We start from the raw sequence: 21,099 nt of genomic DNA, 5'->3' as shown, positions 1-21,099 counted from the left end.
ACCACACTGCCTGCCTGGGAGGGGCACCACCCTCTCTGGTCTCAAGCCCAAGGTATCATTTTAAGAGTTTAATGCTAAGTTAGGCCCCACCCTCGGGCCAAGTTCAAGTTGATGTGGTTGCAACCACCGCTTAGCCAAGGAGGGACAAGGAAACAAAGCTCTCTTACACATACCTAGAACAATATCCACTGCCTTGCCACAGGCTCCTATGAGACTGAGACTTGAGCAGACTACACTCTTCATAGCTTCTTCCCCATGCTGTTCGCCTGAGGTGGGAGGGCCTACCCACTCTGGTCACCAGCCCACAGCTGGCACCATTCTGAGAGTTTAACAGTGAGTTGTGTCCTACCTTCGGGCCAAATTTGAGGTGATGTGGTTGCAGCCACCACCCAGCAGTAGGAGGGACAGGGAAACCAAGCTCTCCTAAAGACAATACCCACTGCCCTGCTACATGCAGCTGTGAGACTGGGGACTACACTGCTGAATGCATTGCTGCTTCTAGGAACACCAACACAGACTGCTTAAGTCCCAGTAGGTTGCTCCACCACTGCTACTGCCATCACCCACACAATACCAACAGCAGAGGGACCTGAGAACCCACCCACACTCCTGGCCCGCTGCTGCCACTTATAGCTTCTAAGAAAACTACCTGAATGCCCAAGAATCAGCCCTCCAGGACCTGCAAAGACCAGAGTCGGTATAAGCTGTTCTGAGTCCAGAAAAAAAAAAAAAAGGCACGTTGCCCCACTGCTGCCACCATGGGCCTTGCTCAGTTAGACATCCAAGTCCCCAGCAAAACTTCACTACTACTTCGACTAATAACTGTAATAATAAATGTACCCTAATCCATCAGGAAAATCACAGATACCACTGACCCTGTGTACTGTTGAAGAAGTCAACGCAAAGATCACACTATCACAGGCACCCACAATCAAAGCTAAAATATCCTGTTCAACCAACAATATACACACATCTTTAGGAAAAAATTCTCCCCTATGAAAATAATTTTCAAAAAATTGGAATGGGGCTTCCCTGTGGGGGTCATCATGGGGGTTTCCTGGGCTTTCAGCTCTTCCAAGACTGACATGAAAACTGCCAAACTCTGCCAAACTCGGAAATGGTGATTAGGAAACATGGGGATCTGGGAGAAACAACTGCAAAATCAGTATCCCCCTAAAGGAGCACCAGAAGAGGATGAGTGATATTCCATCCAAAAGAGAAGGCTGTCTTTATTGTATGAAGCCATTTAGATGATTAAAATTCCATTTGCCATATTGTAAGATGACAACACCAATCATACCTGCTAATCAAAAAGTTCAAGCAAGCTATACTCCCACAAGCTAAAAAAAAAAGGGAGGGGGGGTGGTGACAAACACAAATTTAATTAAAGCTAAAAGGAGAGAGTTAGAAACGGAGAGTGAGTGAGGTAAGTAATACTAAGTTGATAAGGGGCAAACCAGAATGGACAATTAAGTCCTTTCCACTGCTAGCCTTGGTTTGGAAAGAGCAAGTACTACAAAAGCAGACAAAGACATCAACAATCAAATTCCTTCAAAATGTTAAAAAGTACTGAGCCAAAGAGTACTTTCCAAGGAGAAACCAAGGCTCCATTTTATGCGTCAGAGAACATTGTTCCTAAACTAGAACTTAACAAAGATTTGCCTAAATCAGGGGAATGTAGATGTAATCCTTCAGAAACTGAAGCACCTTTACTGGTTAGTTCAATGAAAACTTCTTTGTCAAAACAAGACAGAAAATATTCCTCAGCCATACTTAATGATGTGTAAGCAGTTTCTGTTGATCTGAAATTGAAAAAAAAATGATCCCCAAAGATAACAGCGTCTAGTAAAAGTACTAGATATGCCTACTGGTGATTATCACCGTTCAAAGAATCTCACTGATGGAGTTAGAACAGTAACAATCTCATTGTCAAGCAATGAGAGAGATTCCAAAGGTAGAGATCACCCCTCAAGAGTCTCCACTGATATTAGAGACACTGAGACTTGGGAAAAGAACATAGAATACTAATTAAGCCTTAAAAATAGTTCATTAGGCAAAATCTGAGTCATGGGGAACCAAGAATAAGAACTTAGCCTCAGAGTAGAGAACATGCAGGAGAAAAGTGTGTCTGGGACAGAAAAGCAGGAATGGACTGCCATGAGCATGGCTCTGAGGACTTCAACACTGATGATTCAGCCACAGAGAAGAAATCTCAAGATGAAGACTCCATTTAAGCTTGTTCATTCCAAGGGCGATAACTTACAATGAGTTTCTTTCTGTAACACAACCAAGCAGCCAAAGTCTTGCCTCTCTGTCTACAAAATGTATTCAAGAAGAGAAAGTAAAAGACTGTAGTCATAATTGAGTCTCAGATGTAAAGGCATTAGTGGAGAGTAAAGAACAAGTCTCTCTGGAGCCCATATCTGGCTTCAGTTCCAAGCATTGCATATTTAGTGACAGAGCCCTTTAGGTTCAACCCAGGATCACACTTCTCAGAGCCCCTTCACCAATCATGCTACAACCGCTGACAGAAAGGACCTTCCAGCTCCATAGGGCTGGAGTTGTTTCCTGCCTATCTTGGACTAGGGGTGTTCCCAGGAAAGCCTCAGTGTTGGAATGCAATGGCCCAGAAACCACAGTTTATCAGTCCCCAGAAGGGAAGACTTTCACAATTCCTTTGTTGGAAAGCAATTTGACGATATAAGAAGTTTGAAACCCCCAATCAGACTTACAATCTCCAAATTCTCTCTAAGGAAGCTCTTGGGAGCTGTACAAAAAGGCTGGACTAAGGGCAATACCACCATAAAGAAGAGTGGAGTCAGTGGTATCACAATGCTCTTTACAGGATACTTCATCCTCTGTGGTAGCTGGGGTTTCATGCATCTGAAGCTGCAGTACTGGTGTAAGTAGTGTTGACCTGGATATCACTTAAGAAATCTTTGGAACTACAAGAGGCATATAGTGGAGCTGACTTCAATACGTAGTTAACAATTTAAAATGGCATTTAGAACAAGAAGAGGGAGTGAAAAGAATAAAACTATTAAAATCTGTAACAATTATATAGAAAGTAAATTTTTTATTAATGTGGACAAAGAAATATGAAAAGGTGACTGTTATACCAGAAGCACAGATATCAATGGAAGGACATAGGAAACATGAAAAAGTAGGGATTTATGACACCACCAAAGGACCACAACAATTGTCTGGCAACAGATCCAAATCAAAAATAATGCCTCAAAATGCCAGATAAATAATCCAAAATATTGATTTTAACAAAGCTCAATGAGGTGCAAGAGAAATATGAAAAACAGTACAAAAAAGTTCAGAATATGGATGAGAAATTTATCAAGGAAATAGGTATCTTTTTAAAAAATGCAGATATTGTGGATGTAAAAAATTCATTGAAGAAAATGCAAAATACATTTGAAAGCTTCAATAACAGACTAGATCAAGCAGAACAAATCTCAGAAATTGAAAACAAATCTTTTTTTTCCTTCAATTTTGATTTTACGCTCCAGGGTACCTGTGCAGGATGTGTAGTCTGTTACATAGGTAAATGTGTGCCATGGTGGTTTGCTGCACAGATCAACCTATAACCTAGGTATTAAGCCCAGCATCCATTAGCTATTCTTCCTGATGCTCTCTCCTCCCATCCCCTACCCTCTGAGAGGCCTCAGTGTGTGTTGTTCCTCCCCATGTGTCCACGTGTTGCTATCATTTCAGCTCCTGCTTATAAGTGAGAACATGTGGTATTTGATTTTCTGTTCCTGTGTTAGTTTGCTGAGGATAATGGCTTCCAGCTCCATCTATATCCCTGCAAAGGACATGATCTCATTCCTTTTTTATGGCTGCATAGTATTCCATGGTGTATATGTGCCACATTTTCTTTATTTAGTCTATTATTGATGAGCATGTGGGTTGATTCCATATCTTTGCATTGTGAATAGTGCTTCAATGAGCACATGCATGCATTTATCTTTATAATAGAATGATTTATAATCCTTTGGGTATATATCCAGTATTGCGATTGCTGGGTCAAATGCTATTTCTGCTTCTAGATCTTTGAGAAATCACCACACTGTCTTCTACAATAACTTACATTCCTGCCAACAGTGAAAAAGTATTCCTTTTTCTCCACAGTCTCACCAGCATCTGTGCTTTCTTGACTTTTTAATAATCACCATTCTGACTGGCATGAAATGGTATCTCACTGTGGGTTTGATTTACATTTCTCTAATGATCAGTGATGTTGAGCTTTTTAAAATTTATTTGTTGGCCACATGAATGTGATCTCTTGAGAATTGTCTGCTCATGTCCTTTGCCCACTTTTTAATGGGGTTGTTTTTTTTCTTGTAAATTTGAAAACAGGTCTTTTGAATTATTCCAGTCAGACAAAAATAAGGAAAAAAACAAAAGAATTAAAAAAGCCTTTGAGACATCTGGGACTATACAAAGTGACAAAATATGAATTATCAATATTCCCAAGGGAGAAGAGAGATCAAGAAGTTCAGAAAATCTACTTAAGAAAATAATCAATGAAAATTTTCCAAGTCTATCAAAAGAGCTGACATCCAGATAGAGAAGGTCCAGCCATCCCTAGGCAAATACATTACAAAAAGGACTTTGCACAGCATATTATATTAAGAATGTCTAAAGTCAAAGTGAAAGAAAGAATTTTTAAATTGGCTAGAGAACAGCACCTAGTCATCTATTAAAAAAAAGAAAAAGAAAAGAAACTCTCAACAGACTAACAGTGGACTTTTCTGAAGAAACCTTACAGGCCAGAAAAACATTAAATGGCATTTTCAAAGTCATTTTAAAAAACTGCCAAAAGAAAGCCCAGGACCAGATAAATTTACAGCCAAAATCTACCAAACACACAAAGAAAAACAAAGAGGAATTATCCCAAAACTACACCAAAAAATTGAAGAGGGCATTCTCCCTCACTCATTCCATAAGGCCAAGATCACCCTGATACCAAAAGCAGACAAGGACACAACAAAAAAAGAAAAGTACAGACCCATATCTCTGATGAACACAGATTCAAAAATCTTCAACAAAATACAAGCAAGTTGAATCCAACAGCATATTAAAAAGAGAATATACCATGATCAGGAGTGATTTATACCAGGAATGCAAAGATGGTTCGACATTCCCAAATCAATAAATGTGATACATTACATAAACAGAATTAAGAACAAAACCGTATGATCATCTCTATGAAAGTGGAAAAAACAATTGATAAAATTCAATGACCTTTCATCATAAAAATCCTCAACAACCTAGGCATAGAACAAAACATACTTCAACATAATAAAAGCAACATATGACAAACCTACAGCCAACAACATACTTAACAGGGAAAGGTTGAAAGCATTCCCTCTAAGAATTGGAACGAGACAAGGATGTCTACTTTCACTACTTTTATTTAACATAGTACTACAAGTCCTCACCAGCACAATCAAACAAGAGAAAAAAAAAAAAAAAAAAAAAAGGCATCCAAATGAGAAAAGAGGAAGTTAAATTATCACTGTTTGCTAATGATATTATCTTATATCCAGAAAACCTACAGAGTCCACCAAAAAACTCTTAGATTTGATAAATGAATTCAGTAGTTTCAGGATAAAAAATTAACATACAAAAATCAGTACTATTTCTATACAGCAACAATAATCTAGCTGAGGACCAAATCAAGAAGGCAATTCCACTTACAGTGCTACAAAAAAAATAATAATAATAAAATACCGGGCATATATTTAATCAAGGAGGTAAAAAATTCCTATAAGGAAACAACAAAGTACTGATATAAAAAATCAAAATGACACAAACAGAAAAACATACCATGCTTCCAACCCTTGGTCATGATTTGGAAAAATCAATATTTTTAAAATGACATACTGCCTGTATTAGTCTGTTTTCACATTGCTGATAAAGACATACCCGAAACTGGGCAATTTACAAAAGAAAGAGGTTTATTAGACTTACAGTTCCACGTGGCTGGGGAGGCCTTACAATCTTGGCAGAAGGCAAGGAGGAGTAAGTCACATCTTATGTGGATGGCAGCAGGCAAAAAAAAGAGAGCCTGTGCAAAGACACTCCCATGTTTAAAATCATCAGATCTCATGAGACCCATTCACTATTATGAGAACAGCACAGGAAAAACCCACCCGATGATTTAATCATCTCCCACCTGGTCCCTCTCACAACATGTGGGAATTATGGAATCTCCAATATGAGATTTGGGTGGGGACACAGAGCCAACCCATATTATTCCATCCCTGCCCCCTCCCAAATCTCATATCTTCATATTTCAAAACCAATCATGCCTTCCCAACAGTCCCCCAAGTCTCAACTCATTTCAGCATTAACTCAAAAGTCCACAGTCCAAAGTCTCATTAGACAAGACAAATTCCGTCCACTTATGAGCCTGTAAAAGGTAAAGCAAGTTAGTTACTTCCTAGATACAATGGGGGTACACGCATTGGGTAAATACAGCCATTCCAAACGGGAGTAATTGGCCAAACAAAAGGGGCTACAGGGCCCATGCAAGTTTAAAATCCAGTGGGGCAGTCAAATCTTAAAGCTCTGAAATAATCTCCTTTGATTCCATGCCTCACCTCCAGGTCATGCTGATGCAAGAGGTAGGTTCCCTAGTCTTGGGCAGCTTCACTTCTGTGGCTTTGCAGGGTACAGCCTCTCTCCTGGTTGCCTTCATGGTGTGGTGTTGAGTGCCTGTGGCTTTTCCAGGTGCATGGTGCAATCTGTCAGTGGATCTACCATTCTGGGGTCTGGAGGACAGTGGCCCTCTTCTCACAGCTCCACTAGGCAGTGACCCAGTAGGGACTCTGTGTGGGGGCTCCCACCCCATGTTTTCCTTCTGCACTGCCCTAGCAGAGTTTCTTCATGAGGACCCCACCCCAACAGCAAACTTCTGCCTGGGCATCCAGCAGTTTCCATACATTTTCTGAAATCTAGGTGGAGGTTCCCAAACCCCGATTCTTGACTTCTGTGCACTCACAGGCTTAACACCATGTGGAAGCTGCCAAGGCTTGAGGCTTGCACCCTCTGAAGCCACAGCCTGAGTTATATATTTGTCCCTTTCCGCCATGGCTGGAGTGGCTAGGATATAGGGCCCCAAGTCCCTAGGTTGCACACAGTGCAGGGACCCTGGGCCCAGCCCAAGAAACCACATTTTCCTCCTAGGGCCTCCAGGCCTTTGATGGGAGGGGCTGCCATGAAGACCTCTGACATTCCCTGGAGACATTTTCCCCATTGTCTTGGGAAGTAACATTCAGTTCCTTGTTACTTATGGAAATTTCTGCAACTGGCTTGGATTTTTCCTCAGAAATGGGATTTTCTTTTCTATCTCATTGTCAGGTTGCAAATTTTCCAAACTTTTACGCTCTGCTTCCTTTATAAAACTGAATGCCTTTAACAGCACCCAAGTCACCTTTTGAACGCTTTGCTGCTTAGAAATTTCTTCTGCCAGATACCCTAAACCATCTCTCTCAAGTTTCAAGTTCCACAAATCTCTAGGGCAGGGACAAAATGCCACCAGTCTGTTTCCTAAAATGTAACAAGAGTTACCTTTGCTCCAGTTCCCAACAAGTTCCTCATCTCCATCTGAGACCACCTCAGCCTGGACCTTATTGTTCATATCACTATCAGAATTTTTGTCAAAGCCATTCAACATGTCTTTAGGAAGTTCCAAACTTTCCCACATTTTTCTGCCTCCTTTTGAGCCTTCCAATCTCTTCTAACCTCTGCCTATTACCCAGTTGCAAAGCCACTTCCACATTTTCAGGTATCTTTTCAGCAGCGCTCCACTCCCAGTACCAATTTACTATATTACTCCATTTTCATGCTGCTGATAAAGACATATCCAAGACTCGGCAATTTACAAAAGAAAGAGGTTAATTGGACTTACAGTTCCACATGGCTGAGGAGGCCTCACAATCATGGCGGAAGGCAAGAAGGAGCACGTCACATTTTACGTGGAGGGCAGCAGGCAAAAAAAAGAGCTTGTGCAGAGAAAATCCTGTTTTTGAAACCATCAGATCTCATGAGACCCATTCACTATCACAAGAACAGCACAGGAAAAACCCACCCCCATGATTCAATCATTTCCCACCTGGTCCCTCCCACAACATATGGGAATTATGGGACCTCCAAGATGAAATTTGGGTGGCAGCACAGAGCCAAACCATATCATCGCCCAAAGTTACTTATAGATTCAATGAAATCCCTATCAATTACCAACATTATTTTTCACAGAATTAGAAAAAAAACAATCCTAAAATTCACATGAAACCAAAAAAGTGCCCAAAGAGTGAAAGCAATCCTAAGCAAAAAGAACAAAGCTGGAAAAATCACAGTACCTGACTTCAAATCATACTACACAGCCATGATAACCAAAACAGCATGGTACTGGTCTAAAAATAGACACATAGGTCAATGAAACAGAATAGAGAACCCAGAAATAAATCAACGAACCTACAACCAACTGATCTTTTACAAAGTAAAAAATATGTATATACACTCGGGAAAGGAAACCCTTTTCAATATATGATGCCGGGAAAATTGGATAGTCATATGCAGAAGAATAAAACTGGACTCATACTTCTTACCATATACAAAAATTAATTCAAGATAAATTAAAGAACTAAATGTAACATCTGTAAGTATAAAAATCCTAGAAGAAAACCTAGGAAAAACTTTTCTGGACATTGGCCTATTCAAAGAATTTGTTATCAAGTCTTCAAAATCCAAATTAACAAAAACAAAAATTGACAAATGAGACTTAATTAAACCAAAAAACCTCTGCACAGCAAAAGAAACTATCAACAGAGTAAACACAAAACCTACAGAATTGGAAAACGTATTTGCAAACTATGCATCCAACAAGGGCTAATATCCAGAATCTATGAGAAACTCAAACAGCTCAACATGAAAAAAGCCAAATAACTCTACTAAAAAGTGAGCAAAGGACATGAACAAATATTTTTCAAAAGAAGACATACAAGTGGCCAATAAACATATGAAAAAGTGCTTAAAATCACTAATCATAAGAGAAATGCAAATAAAAACCACAATGAGCCACCATCTCATACCAGTCAGAATGACTATTATTAAAAAGTCAAAAAAAACAAAAACGCAAAATAGATGTTGACAAGGTTGTAGAAAAAAAAAAGGGAATGCTTATACACTGTTGGTGGAACTATAAAGTAGTAAAACCTTTATGGGAAACAGTATGAAGAATTCTCAAATAACTAAAAATAGAATCATCATTCAATCCAGCAATCCCATTACTGGGTATATACCCAATGGAAAGAACTCATTATACCAAAACGATACCTGCACTTCTTTCAAAACGATTCACAATAGCAAAGATACAGAATCAACCTAAGTGTCTATCAATGGAGGACTGAATAAAGAAAATGTGGTATGTATATATATATACACATATATATAGGAACACTACTCAGCTATAAAAAAGAAGGAAATCATGTCTTTTTTGGTAACATGGATGTTACTAGAGGCCAGAATCCTAACTGAAATAACTCAAAAACAGAAAGTCAAATACCACATGTTCTCACTTACAAGTGAGAGTGAAACAATGGGGACACATGGACATACGGAGTAAAATAATAGACATTGCAGACTACAAAAGGTGGGAGGCTGGGAGAGGGGATGAGGGCTGAAAAATTACCTATTGGGTAGAATGTTCTCTATCTTGGTGATGGGGACACTAAAAGCCCAGACTTCACCACTATGCAATATATGCATGTAAGAAATCTGCACTTGAACCCTCTAAATTTATTAAAAATTTAAAATAAATAAAAAATAATTAAAAGAAGAAATTTAAGACAAAAGAGATACATGATAAGGTCAAGGTTAAATACAGAGTTAGTAGTGAAACAAGGCCTAATGTCCCATTTCTCAATACAACACTTTTCTTTGTTTTTCCTTTCTTTCATGTCAGACGGGTAATGTGCCGACCTCATAATAAGGTTGAGGGTGGCACATTTCACACATGCGTGTGAACACCCAATCATCATGCTCATGAACTACAAAAGGATTTACAACATTCTTTTTATCATAGTACTTTGTTTTACACATTCCTAAACGAAGAGACAGCCTCCTTTATATGCATTATTATTTAAGAATCTGTATACCATCTGAAGCTGAATACCATCTGAAGCTGAATTCCAACTACACACTCTCTGGAACAGAATGGCTTCTTTTATATAGGATGGCTGATCTCCAACCCCATATCTCAAAGCTATCAATAGCAAAAAGAAACATCAATAGTCTGGAAATGTATCCCACCCGGGCAAGCACAAATTAAAGCCCCACAAGTAGGGGGTTCCCCTTGTCCCCAAGGGACTACAAAGGAATTTCACTTTGCCTCATCCCACTAGCTCTATTCCAACATTCTGGCACTTACAAACATTAAATATTTAATGAGCACCTATTATATGCCAGGCACTGTGCTACATGCTAGACAGTGAATAAGATATACAACCTCAATCCTCAAGGAGGTTGTCATCTGTGAGAGATGACAATTAGAGGCAATTACAGTACAGTACATGAAGGATTAAGAGTAAATCCATATTACCCTGAGAGCACAGGCATCATCCACTACTGACCAGGGAGAGAGGATTCAAATGGGAAGGGATTTGAGAGAAGGAGGAGTGAGAGTGCAATGTAACCAGTGAGTGGAGAATTAAGCTATTGAATTACTCAATTCACTCAACTGGGAAAGTATCTAAACTAAATAATTGTTTTGGGTGTTTTAAGTGATACATGGTTTACTTCCAGGCTTTGGTAAATGCTTCTATAAACCTCATAATCACACTGTAACTTATCTATTTTGTAAAGTCAGCTTTTTACACACTGAATTTACTTAAAAGAGACTTCCTGCTACACTTGTAAAAGACTACTGTATCACCTCCCTCTTCCCACTCTCTAATTAAGTTGTCAAAAATGTTTTTCATTGTATTTGTTTTGGTTCTTAAAAAACCAATATGTAAGTCAAACAACATGGTTTACATATATTTCCATAACTGTCTTGCCATATTTTGTCACACCCACTAATCAGATATTTTCCACTCATCTCTCTGTTGTATGTGAAGCTGGCAGAAGACAATATTCTAAATTGCTTTCCAACTGCATCACCTCAAAAGACTTAAAAACACATTAACCTCAGGCAAGATAACATGCTTTCATTTTGCAAGAAAGTAAAACACTAATTATTGTCACAAAGCCTTCCTTAAAGGTCAAAAATAAATCCATAAATGCAATAAAATTGAGGAAAAACTTAACCTAAACCTTAAAGGAATAAAGTCTTGATCTTGGAGTAAATATTTTTAAAACCTCACTATAATTTTACTTTTTGTGTGCCATAGTACCAAAACAAAGGAATTAATTAGGACACATTAATCTTGTGTTTGTTTGTTTTTTGTTTCAGTCTCACAAGTATACGTGTAACTTACTTGTCTCACTTCAGTTACTTGTCCATATTTTGGGTCAATAGATACCTGCTTAGAAGAAAGCATGCACTTTGAACAGTGCTATTAATAATATCTCCACTGTATTGTCATATATATTTTCTAGTGAACTGAAATCAACAGCAAAAATGCCCCATTTATTTCAGTAGGACTGAAGAAAATTTAAAAATTTATGTAGTAAAAACAATATGTGTGAGCCACCTGTTTGCTTTTTAACTAAATGAATTGGTATGGAATGACAGCTGCTGCAAAACCAACACACTTCAAATACTGTATATTACTTTGCCAAGAAGACTAAATTTTGGTATCATTTACTTTATTACCATGGGACGTGTTAATGGAGATTCTTACAGAAGAGCACTGTAATGAATATTTCTAGCCACTAAGTGTCACTGTTCATTTAAATTTTTTTTTAACTACGCTGATGGGCATGGTGACTCAGTAGAATCTTTTGAATGGGGTCAATCAGAAAAAATAAAAATGATTAGATTACATAACACACTTAAAGCAAAGCACAGACACTACATGAATGTAAACTGCTTAAGAGGAATTCCTAGAGATAGAGGTGTTGCTCTCAGTGGAATGCCAACTGATCATATCAGACATTTTGCAAGCTTAAATAAGGTTTGAGCTACACTAAGCCTTGTAATCTGTTTTTACCAATATAAATGCCAAAACTGAATTGCCACTATAAAGTCTGCCAAGTATCTTTGTATTGTATGTCAGTATGCTGTTTTCTTTCATAGTGCCATCAATAAACATGTCTGGGGATCAACTGCTTGTGATCAGATATGCTACTTTCATTGTTTCAAGCTGAGCTGATACTGCATGAAATGCCAGTGCCAGAGAGGTTCCATTCAGGCTTGAACATTTGAGGGAGGAAGTAAGGCAGGCTTCCCTCTACCCTGCATACAAAAATTTAGGTTAATGTAAGAATATCCCTGGTGCTCACAAGATACAGACATCATTTCCTAGACATGCATAAATTTTAGACAACAGCATAATGCTCCACCCCTTGCAGGTTCTAGTTAAATAATTCAAGAGATACATACTCAGAGTTTTAGAGAGTAAGATTTTTAGCCGTTCTACTCACCATATGTAATGGTCTTGTTTTCTCAAGACAGCAATATCATCATATATTTTTCTGGTTATGCCGCTATACTATTACAGGATTAAAATGTATGTTGTTGCTGGAGTTCCACTTCAGCTAAAGAACCCTTTCCATTTTTTCCCCGAAATAAAGAACCTACACCTAGAATTGCTCAAATCTCTATCTCTTCTTGCAAGACAGAGCGCATCTGTTTTGAAATAACAGTTTTTGTAGCTTCTACTGTTCTCATCAAAGTGGATGTGTTTGGGGGTCTTTTTGGTTTGGTTTGTTTTTTGTTCTGTTTGTCCAATCTGGAGCATTTTATCTCAGGCAATCTTTCATAGTTACAATACAAGACAGCAAAAGAAATGATGGTAAAAGTTAACATAAAAAAGTAAGTACTTTAAATGTTCAGAGCTGAGAGAAGTGTTTGTACAGGGCAGGAATGGGCAAGTAAAACTTTATAAAAATAGTATGTTCCTGAAAAGTACACCTTAATAAGTAGCTAGAATTTCCTGAGACCTAAAAGTGGAGAGAGGGCATTCTATGTAGATGAAACAGTATAGCAAAGATGTTGAAGTAGTATATTTTAAGATAGCGAGCAAGGATTTCACATTAGAAAGTAGTAGGTACAAGGATTAAAAGAACTTTTGGAACCAGACCAGAATAAAAAATTAATATTAGTTTTAACTCATCCAAACTAAGAGATGATGGGAACCATTAAAACTTTTTAACACAAGAATTTTTTTTTAAGTGTGTTCAAAAGATTAATAGGGGTGTATAGGAAAGTTTGAAAACAGCAAATGACAATTTTAAAATATTTTTAAAGATATATTGTGGAGGCCGGGCGCGGTGGCTCACGCCTGTAATCCCAGCACTTTTGGGAGGCCGAGGCAGGTGGATCACAAGGTCAGGAGATCGAGACCATCCTGGCTAACACAGTGAAACCCCGTCTCTACTAAAATTACAAAAAAAAAAAAATTAGCCGGGCATAGTGGCGGGCGCCTGTAGTCGCAGTTACTCGGGAGGCTGAGGCAGGAGAATGGCGTGAACCTGGGAGGCGGAGCTTGCAGTGAGCTGAGATCACGCCACTGCACTCCAGCCTGGGCAGCAGAGCGAGACTCCGTCTCAAAAAAAAAGATATATTGTTGACATATTTCAAGAGTATTAAACATGTTTAAATGTTTACAACCAGTAAATTCTTCTGTTGAACAAATAATCCACAAAAATTAAAATAAAGAAATTCAAAATTCACAAAAAGAAAATAATAGGTACACAAAAATAGCAACAACTCTAAAGGAAAAAAACACCTCAATGTCCAAAATTAGGAAAAGTATGACACATATTCCTAATAGAATTTTAAGTGGACTATGTAAACTATGTGGAAAAATTTAAAAGTTGTGATACATAAACAGAATATTACTTAACCATAATTTGGAGCGCAAAAATCATCCCAGGGCAATGTTTGTCTGTCTAGGCCATTAGTAATAAGGTAGTTGAGGAAACAGTCTATCCCCACTGTAAGCTGTAAAAAGTATTACTGTTAGGTAAAAGCTGGCCTTGGCAGGAAGAAACTGAACCCAGAATCTAAGGCAGGAGCTCCTACTTCCATAACAATCTGAGTGCTTGGACAATACCTTGGACTGGTGGTAGTAAGTCTTCCAGAATATCATCCTATTATTCTACTCATGGAAGAGGACTTGCAGTCAAGTTGAACAGGGACTACTAGGTCCTGTAATTCCTTTCATTCCTTCCCTCAGTCACTTTTGCACAGTCCTACAAGTGAACATGGGTCAGGTTCGGGTGACAGTCAACATATAGGCATGAATCAAGATAAGTTTTGGGTTTTATGAAACAGGGCCTTTAATGGAACATGAAGGGGTAGGCAGCTGTAGGTTGAGACAGGATACAAGGCATTGAAGGATTTCATATTTCTCCCATTGCTGCCTTCAGCTGTACTAGCTCCATTCTACCTTTTCCCATCCCTGTCATTTCCTAACTGACATCTTGGAAGGACTGAAGACCTTTCTGGATCATTTTTCAGATATAAAACAGCCAGTCCAGTTTGAAATTTCCAACTTAAGAGCTCACTTCATCCCTTCCCCTGAAGTGTTGTCCAATCCTTAGCCTGAAAGACTTAAGAGTAAGAAAGAAAGTAATCTGATCTTTCATTCTTCCTCCCCCAGCCCCATTTACAGGCCCCTTTGTCCTGGCTTGTTGTGGTAAGGAGGAAGAAGTTGAAAAGTGACAAGTGGCTTTTTCTTATTGGATCCCTGTTGTTATCCTTTCTTGGCCAAAGCTGGGTATTTATGAACTCTGTGTGGCAGGCATTAAAATGCTGGTTCTTTCATTAGGCAAATGTGGTTTCATAAGGTGGTAAATCTGTCTCCAGTTTATCCTCTTCCAATGCTCCCTCAGTGTGTACCCTGGAGAACAATTCACTTTACATCCTCTTTCTGCCAGGATATACTTGCCTGGTGGCAAGCTGTCTTGGGTAGGCTTCTGTCAAGATGGCTAAGGCCCAGCTACCTTTCCACTTGACTCAAGAAACTCACACATCCTTTCTAAGCCTAATGAGACTGCAGGCTGCTCCCCACTGCCCTTCACCCCATCATGCATTCTCTTTCCAATTATCTATTCTCCTGTTCAAATGGGAACTGGGCAGATCACCAAGTCAGCAGCATAAGCAAACTTCAAACCAGGAGAACATAAAAACCATTACACATAACTGTCCCCTTGCTTGGCTTTGGGGTGCTGAGTATCCCTCTTCTTCCCCTCGAGAAAAGAAAATAAAAACCACAGCCCTTTCTCTCTAGGCTAACGACTCATAGCTCCAGTGCTTTTTTCACCCTAGTCTTCTGATCTGCTTCTGAGAGGGAGGAGAGGAGAGAGAATGACAAGGTTGGTGCTGATGGGATGATTAGGAACAGCAGAGCCTCTTTATTTCTTAATAAGCCCCAAGCAGGTGCAGAGTCTAGCCCCCCGTTTATGCCTTAAAACATAAAAGGTTGCCTGTACGCTCAACCTTATCATTAGGATCTTAGCAGGAAAAGTCCAACTCTATCCTGTTACAACAAAAATTCTCTAAGAAATGCCTGAACTAAAACAAATTTCATGGAAGCAAAATACAACCTAAACTCAGAAAATGTTTTCTGAGGTTGAAAAACTACCCCTGAAGGATAGAAACAGAATGTAGAATTGGAGCCTGCGTCCTCTTCTCTGAAAGTTGAATGTGACCCCTCATGTTATGCTCAATAAAGGCAAAATCATTTTTAACAAGCCCAAGTGCCAAATATTTCAGTTCTTAGGGCCCAGATCCAGGTTCACACATACAACCTTTTCCCATTATTAAAACTGATCCCAAAAATGTTGGAATCAGTTTTAGAATCCACTGCCTCAAAGATTCAGAACTACCTCCGTTACCACCCACTCCCACTCTCACATCTGTCTCATTCTGTCAACCAGGCCCATTCCCTTTCTAACTTGCCCTCCTCAGAGATTCCTTGTTCATTCCTGGAAGCTTTCTCTAACTTCAAATCACAAGGAATAACTTTGGGATCTCTTTTTCTCATCTCCCTCTTGAAATGTTACCAACAGTCTTCTGCTACATAACAAAAATGATCTGAGTCCAGTACAGTCTTCTTAAATACAACCGCCTTCCCTTGATCACCTCCCACCCCAAAACTCAGAAATAACTATTAATAATTTTTTAAATAGAACTTTTTGGTTTTATCTTACTAACCATATAAGGTATTTTTCTAGTCACAAAAAAGATTTGTCAATCTCCCCAGTTCTATAAGGAAGAAGTAGTAAGTCCCAAAGCCATATATGTGAATTTGCCCCAGTTGTAACAGTTTCATACAAAGGAATAATTTTCCTTTTGAAAAAGTTGTCACCACAACCAGTTATACAAAATCACTTCATGATGTGCCCCATATTGCATATGTAGGAATCACAGAATTGAAGAAAATTCAAAATCTGCCATCTTCCCTGTCCCCTTAGCCCTAATTCTGATTAAATGAAAAGACTAGAAAGCTGTACTTAATAAATGCTTAGAGCTCCTCAACTAGAGATTGCTTCAGAAGACTGAGTGTTGCTTAACAGTATGCATTTATATAAAATTGTGGTGATTGGGTCAGCTTTTGATTTTCAGGGTGGAGTAGAATAGAATTTAAGAAATGTGGTGATTTATAGAAAGAAAAATCTTAGAAACATAGTATCAAATAAAGTGAGGAAAAGAAACAAAAATACATCTTTAGTAAGCAATGAAGTCCTTTTTAGGTAACATCCTGAGCCTAATTCAGCTTCCCCGAGAACATTACCACAGACTAAGAGCACACATCATTAGATACTAACTGTAACAGCACAGCCCCATTGAACATATGTGCTGTCTGCATGGGAGGTCTGAGGGCTAAAGCTAGAGCATGCAGCAAAAAATGTACGAAAAGCAGTGTACTTCTGAAATACTTTACTGAATATTAACACCCATTAAAAGCTTTCTTTGTATTGAACACATCTCATAACCTTTCTCCATCTCTCCCCTCCCTCACTCTATATTATCTGTATTTTAAACAATTGAGATAGCTAAATAGTTCTTGAGTAACTCATTAAAATTATGCCTAAACACAATTATTTAATACAACGTATTCTAAGTACTTGTAAGCAGTAAGGCTTCCCACAAGAACCTGGAAATTAGAAAGTTAAGAATGCCTCATAAGTGTAAAACTTTAAATGCCTAATGGATGAGAGTAGAGAGCAAAGTCACCTTTAAAGATGAATGAAAGACAGGCCTGAAAGCCTTGGCTGCTATTTGATTAATTATATTACCATGCTTTATTAAATGTGTCAATCAAAAGGGGAATTGGCCAATCAAATGCAAATGGAAAAATAAGGCTTAGGAAGCAGTATTTTGGCAATGCTCATCCAAGCACTTGTACACAGGAGAATCTGTTTGGGCCAAAACCAAACCCACTGAAAATAACATTCTTGGATTCAATTAATCTAATTCCCTTGTTCTAATTAATGCTTAACAGAGAACATTATGACTATGTAAGTACTCAAAGAAAAAAATGGCTGAATACCTTTCAACCTGGGAGTAGGAAAGCCTTTCTAACTATGACTTAAAATCCAGAAGGCATAAAACAAATATGATGTTTGATTTTATAAATACAAAATAAATTTGCATGACAAAAGTATATACATCTGTATTATGTGTGTAGCCACAGATATATACCAAGAGATCTAAAAACCTAAGAAGAAAATGACCAAAAATCTAACAGAATAATAGGAAAATAACAGTTTACACAAAAAGAAATGCTAATGACCCATCAACAAATTAAAATATACTCTACCTATCTCAGAAATGCAAATTAAACTATACTGAGATTCATTTTTTTAACCAATCATATCGACAAAAATCCAAAAGTTTGACAACACACTCCATCGTCAAGGCTGTAGGGAAACAGGCACTCTCAAACATTTGTGGCTGAAGTACAAAATTGTGTGATTCCTACTGAGAAGTTGGTAATATTAAAAAAAAAAAAAATACAGATATATATATTTACCTTTGAACCAGCAATCCTACTTCTAGCAACCTTCCCTGAAGAACCACTTCAAGAAATACAAGACACCATATGAACAAGGTTATTCACCGTTGCATTGTCATACCGAACAACTGAAAACAATTCAAATATATCATTTAATAGGGATAGGTTAGCTGAACTATGATACTTCCACAAAATGTATAGATAACACCCAGCTACAGAAAAGAATGAGGAAGACCTCTATATACTAACATGGGATGAACTCCAGGATCTATTTTATGAAAAAAGCAAGACAGAAAACATGCTACCCTTTTTGTGAAAAAGGAGATGCAAGAATGTGTCTGTGTGTACATGTGTGTTTGCCTAGCTTGAAAAAAAAAAAAAAAAAGCCTGGAAGGAAAAGTCAGAAACTCAGCCGTGCCCTGTGGCTCATGACTGTAATCCTAGCACTTTGGGAGGTTAAGGCGGGTGTTTCACTTGAGGTCAGGAGTTCAAGACCAGCCTGGCCAATATAGTGAAACCCCATCTTTACTAAAAATACAAAAATTAGCCAGGTGCGCTGGCTCGCACCTGTAATCCCAGCTACTTGAGAGGCTGAGGCAGGAGAATTGCTTGAAGCCAGGAGGAGAAGGCTGCAGTGAGCTGACATCACACCACTGCACTCCAGCCTGGGCAACAGAGCGAGGCACTGTCTCAAAAAAAAAAAAAAAGAAGAAAGAAAAAGAAAAAAGAAAGAAAGAAAGAAAAAGAAGAAGAAGAAGAAAGAAAAGAAAAAAGAAACTAATACAAATTGTATAAAGTTTAAAGATGGATGGGTGGGGGTAAGACTCATGAAACACTGAAGACATATTTTGCTTGCTTAGCAATTTTGCCTAAAGGCAGTACCCTCACCCAGTTATAAATTGGCAGCTACTGTGAAATCTAAACTATCTCTGGTAGAGATCCTTAGGAACAGTTTTGGCTCATATTTTGTGATAGTATTTTATCCGCATCTAGTTATTAACTAGCACCATACGAAAATTTGGTGGCTGCTTCCCTGAACTGTGCCTTATATGAAATCGACAAATAGGATTTTAAAAGCTTGTATGTAGTGCCTAGGTCGTTTCTGAAGAATATTTTTGTAATGCCGCTGAGAACGTGTACTATAGAAAAAGAAACAAAATTCATCACATTATCTTGGAATTATTTCCATACAGTTGGTAAAACTACACATTTCTAAAAGATCAGCTGAGTCTAACAATGTGGTTTGGATGTGTATCCCCGCCCAAATATCTTGAAGAATTATAGTCCCCATTGTTGGAGGTGGGGCCTGGTGGGAGGCAATTGGATCATGGGGGCAGATTTTCCCCCTTGGTATTGTGACGCAATAGTGAGTGAGTTCTCACAAGATCTGGTTGGTTTAAAGTGTGTGGCGGCCGGGCGCGGTGGCTCAAGCCTGTAATCCCAGCACTTTGGGAGGCCGAGACGGGCGGATCACGAGGTCAGGAGATCGAGACCATCCTGGCTAACATGGTGAAACCCTGTCTCTACTAAAAAATACAAAAAACTAGCCGGGCGAGGTGGCGGGCGCCTGTAGTCCCAGCTACTCGGGAGGCTGAGGCAGGAGAATGGCATAAACCCGGGAGGTGGAGCTTGCAGTGAGCCGAGATCCAGCCACTGCACTCCAGCCTGGGCGACAGAGCGAGACTCCGTCTCAAAAAAAAAAAAAAAAAAAAAAAAAAAAAAAAAAAAGTGTGTGGCACCACCTCGCTCTCTTTCAGTCCTGTTCCTGCCATGTAAGATGCCTGCTCCTGCTTTGCCTTCTGTCATGAGTAAAAGTTTTCTGAGGCTTCCCCAGAAGCCGCCGTGCTTCCTGTACAGCCTGGGGAATGGTGAGCCAATTAAACCTCTTTTCTTTATAAATTACCTAGTCTCAGGTATTTCTTTATAAATGACCCAGTCTCAGGTGTTTCGTTATAGTAATGTGAAAACAGACTAGTAAATATTTTAAAATAGTAATAAAACACTAAAATATATAGTTACTCTCACTTTACTTCCAGAATAAATTTCATACTAATGAATTCTAAGGTACTATATCAAATGAAATAAAATCTATACCAAGGCTTACTTCAACACCATTGAGATATTTCAATTAGGTATATCCTCTCAGAGATTATGCCATTTTAGATGCCATGGGGAAAAGGAATTAGGAAATATACATTAGGCTATCCAAATGAAGAAACAGTTAACACCATTTTTTCTCCTAGGAAAGATCTAGTAAAAATAGCACGATCTTGGCAGGGTGCGGTGACTAACTCCTGTAATCCTAGCACTTTGGGAGGCCCAGGTGGGCATATCACTTGAGGTCAGGAAATCGACACCAGCCTAGCCAACACTGTGAAACCCCTGTCTCCACTAAACATGGGAATTAGCCAGGCATGGTAGTGGGCCCTGTAATTCCAGCTACTAGGGTGGCTGAGGCAAGAGAATCGCTTGAACCCCGGGGCGGAGATTGCAGTGAGTGGAGATCACCTCACTGTACTCCAGCCTGTGCGACAGAACAAGACTCCATCTCAAAAAAAAAAAAAAAAAAAAAAAAGCACCATCTCAACTATTTAGCTATTAAACTATTTAGCTATTAAACTATTTTCAACATCAAACAAAATATTCTAAAGGTAAGAATATTATTTTTCATCCTTACTGGTGAATAAATATTCATACAGAAGAATGCAATCCAGCATTTGCCAGAAATCCTTCATAAATTCTATTTTAATTTCAATTTTAAAATAATTAATACATACCCAAAATATACTAACCCACTGGTTATTTTATGAACGAGAACATTACCCATAGCATTAACACTGTGTTACCTCTTTGATCACATCCCTGCCTCCCTCAGTGACAACTATCCTGAATAGTACCATTCCCTTGCTTACAAAAAAAAGTTTTTTCCACATATATATGGATCACTAAGCCA

The 21,099-nt window shown here is 38.6% G+C and overlaps 1 non-coding gene across 1 annotated transcript; it reads right to left on the bottom strand.

Annotated features, from left to right (window-relative positions):
* Positions 1 to 9,976: 9,976 nt before the first annotated feature.
* Positions 9,977 to 10,079, bottom strand: LOC112636828. Its single transcript, XR_003122300.1, has one exon. It is a non-coding gene; the product is annotated as a small nucleolar RNA U13 (small nucleolar RNA).
* Positions 10,080 to 21,099: the final 11,020 nt, after the last annotated feature.

Source organism: Theropithecus gelada, chromosome 12 (assembly GCF_003255815.1).
Source record: "Theropithecus gelada isolate Dixy chromosome 12, Tgel_1.0, whole genome shotgun sequence".
NCBI lineage: Eukaryota > Metazoa > Chordata > Mammalia > Primates > Cercopithecidae > Theropithecus > Theropithecus gelada.
The sequence above is the reverse complement of the archived record's forward strand: the minus strand, read 5'-3'. Positions and strand labels throughout refer to the sequence as shown.